The sequence below is a fragment of the Megascapheus bottae genome, unplaced genomic scaffold (assembly GCF_031878675.1).
Source record: "Megascapheus bottae isolate mThoBot1 unplaced genomic scaffold, mThoBot2.hap1 HAP1_SCAFFOLD_52, whole genome shotgun sequence".
Taxonomy (NCBI): domain Eukaryota; kingdom Metazoa; phylum Chordata; class Mammalia; order Rodentia; family Geomyidae; genus Megascapheus; species Megascapheus bottae.
Window position 1 is genome coordinate 470,273 of NW_028327691.1, and position 3,674 is coordinate 473,946.

The window sequence follows — 3,674 nt, forward strand, 5'->3', positions numbered from 1 at the left end:
TGACTTCACACACCTCCATTCTGTGACTTCACACACCTCCATTCTGACTTCACACACCTCCATTCTATGATTTCACACACCTCCATTCTATGACTTCACACACCTCCATTCTGTGACTTCACACACCACCTTTTTGACTTCACACACCTCCATTCTGTGACTTCACACACCTCCATTCTGTGACTTCACACACCTCCGTTTTGACTTCACACACTTCCATTCTGTGACTTCACACACCTTCATTCTGTGACTTCACACACCTCTACTGTTTCACTTCACACACCTCCATTCTTTGACTTCACTTACCTCCATTCCATGACTTCACACACCTCCATTCTATGACTTCACACACCTCCATTCTGTGACTTCACACACCTCCATTCTAAGACTTCACAAACCTCCATTCTGAGTTCACAGTCCTCCATTCTATGACTTCACACACCTCCATTCTATGACTTCACACACCTCCATTCTGTGACTTCACACACCTCCATTCTGTGACTTCACACACCTCTATTGTTTCACTTCACACGCCTCCATTCTTTGACTTCACACACCGACATTCCATGACTTCACAAACCTCCATTCTATGAGTTCACACACCTCCATTCTATGAATTCACACACCTCCAATTTGACTTCACACACCTCCATTCTATGACTTCACACACCTTCATTCTTACTTCAGAAACATCCATTCTCTGACTTCACACACCTCCATTCTATGACTTCACAAACCTCCATTCTGTGACTTCACACACCTCCATTCTGAGTTCACACACCACCTTTCTATGACTTCACACACTTCCATTCTATGACTTCACACACCTCCATTATGTGGCTTAACACACCTATATTCTGAGTTCACACACCTCCATTCTGTGACTTCACACACCTCCATTCTGTGACTTCACACACCTCGATCCTATGACTTCACACACTTCCATTCTATGACTTCACACACCTCCATTCTGTGATTTCACAAACCTCCATTCTATGACGTCACACACCTCCATTCGTTGACATCAAAAACCACCATTCTATGACTTCACACAACTCCATTTTGACTTCACACACCTCCATTCTGACTTCACACACCTCAATTCTGTGACTTCACACACCTCATTTCTGAGTTGACACACCTCCATTCTGTGATTTCACAAACCTCCAATCTGACTTCACACACCTCCATTCTATGACTTCACACACCTCCATTCGTTGACATCAAAAACCACCATTCTATGACTTCACACAACTCCATTTTGAGTTCACACACCTCCATTTTATGAGTTCACACACCTCCATTTTATGACTTCAGACACCTCCATTCTATGACTTCACACACCTCAATTCTATGACTTCACACACCTCCATTCTGTGACTTCACACACCTCCATTCTGTGACTTCACACACCTCCACTCTATGACTTCAAACACCTTCATTCTTACTTCACAAACATCCATTCTGTGACTTCACACACCTCCACTCTGTGACTTCACACACCTCCACTCTATGACTTCAAACACCTTCATTCTTACTTCACAAACATCCATTCTGTGACTTCACACACCTCCATTCTGTGACTTCACACACCTCCATTCTGACTTCACACACCTCCATTCTATGATTTCACACACCTCCATTCTATGACTTCACACACCTCCATTCTGTGACTTCACACACCACCTTTTTGACTTCACACACCTCCATTCTGTGACATCACACACCTCCATTCTGTGACTTCACACACCTCCGTTTTGACTTCACACACTTCCATTCTGTGACTTCACACACCTCCATTCTGTGACTTCACACACCTCTATTGTTTCACTTCACACACCTCCATTCTTTGACTTCACTTACCTCCATTCCATGACTTCACACACCTCCATTCTATGACTTCACACACCTCCATTCTGTGACTTCACACACCTCCATTCTAAGACTTCACAAACCTCCATTCTGAGTTCACAGTCCTCCATTCTATGACTTCACACACCTCCATTCTATGACTTCACACACCTCCATTCTGTGACTTCACACACCTCCATTCTGTGACTTCACACACCTCCATTCTGTGACGTCACACACCTCCATTCTATGACTTCACACACCTTCATTCTTATTTCACAAAAATCCATTCTATGACTTCACACACCTCCATTCTATGACTTCACACACCTCCATTTTTGACTTCACACACCTCCATTCTAAGATTTCACACACCTCCATTGTGACTTCACACACCTCCATTCTATGACTACACACACCTCCATTCTGTGACTTCACACACCTCCATTCTGTGACTTCACACACCTCCACTCTATGACTTCAAACACCTTCATTCTTACTTCACAAACATCCATTCTGTGACTTCACACACCTCCATTCTGTGACTTCACACACCTTCATTCTGACTTCACACACCTCCATTCTGTGACTTCACACACCTCCATTCTGACTTCACACACCTCCATTCTATGATTTCACACACCTCCATTCTATGACTTCACACACCTCCATTCTGTGACTTCACACACCACCTTTTTGACTTCACACACCTCCATTCTGTGACTTCACACACCTCCATTCTGTGACTTCACACACCTCCGTTTTGACTTCACACACTTCCATTCTGTGACTTCACACACCTCCATTCTGTGACTTCACACACCTCTATTGTTTCACTTCACACACCTCCATTCTTTGACTTCACTTACCTCCATTCCATGACTTCACACACCTCCATTCTATGACTTCACACACCTCCATTCTGTGACTTCACACACCTCCATTCTAAGATTTCACAAACCTCCATTCTGAGTTCACAGTCCTCCATTCTATGACTTCACACACCTCCATTCTATGACTTCACACACCTCCATTCTGTGACTTCACACACCTCCATTCTGTGACTTCACACACCTCTATTGTTTCACTTCACACACCTCCATTCTTTGACTTCACACACCGACATTCCATGACTTCACAAACCTCCATTCTATGAGTTCACACAACTCCATTCTATGAATTCACACATCTCCAATTTGACTTCACACACCTCCATTCTATGACTTCACACACCTTCATTCTTACTTCAGAAACATCCATTCTCTGACTTCACACACCTCCATTCTATGACTTCACAAACCTCCATTCTGTGACTTCACACACCTCCATTCTGAGTTCACACACCACCTTTCTATGACTTCACACACTTCCATTCTATGACTTCACACACCTCCATTATGTGGCTTAACACACCTATATTCTGAGTTCACACACCTCCATTCTGTGACTTCACACACCTCCATTCTGTGACTTCACACACTTCGATCCTATGACTTCACACACCTCCATTCTATGACTTCACACACCTCCATTCTGTGATTTCACAAACCTCCATTCTATGACGTCACACACCTCCATTCGTTGACATCAAAAACCACCATTCTATGACTTCACACAACTCCATTTTGACTTCACACACCTCCATTCTGACTTCACACACCTCAATTCTGTGACTTCACACACCTCATTTCTGAGTTGACACACCTCCATTCTGTGATTTCACAAACCTCCAATCTGACTTCACACACCTCCATTCTATGACTTCACACACCTCCATTCGTTGACATCAAAAACCACCATTCTATGACTTCACACAACTCCAT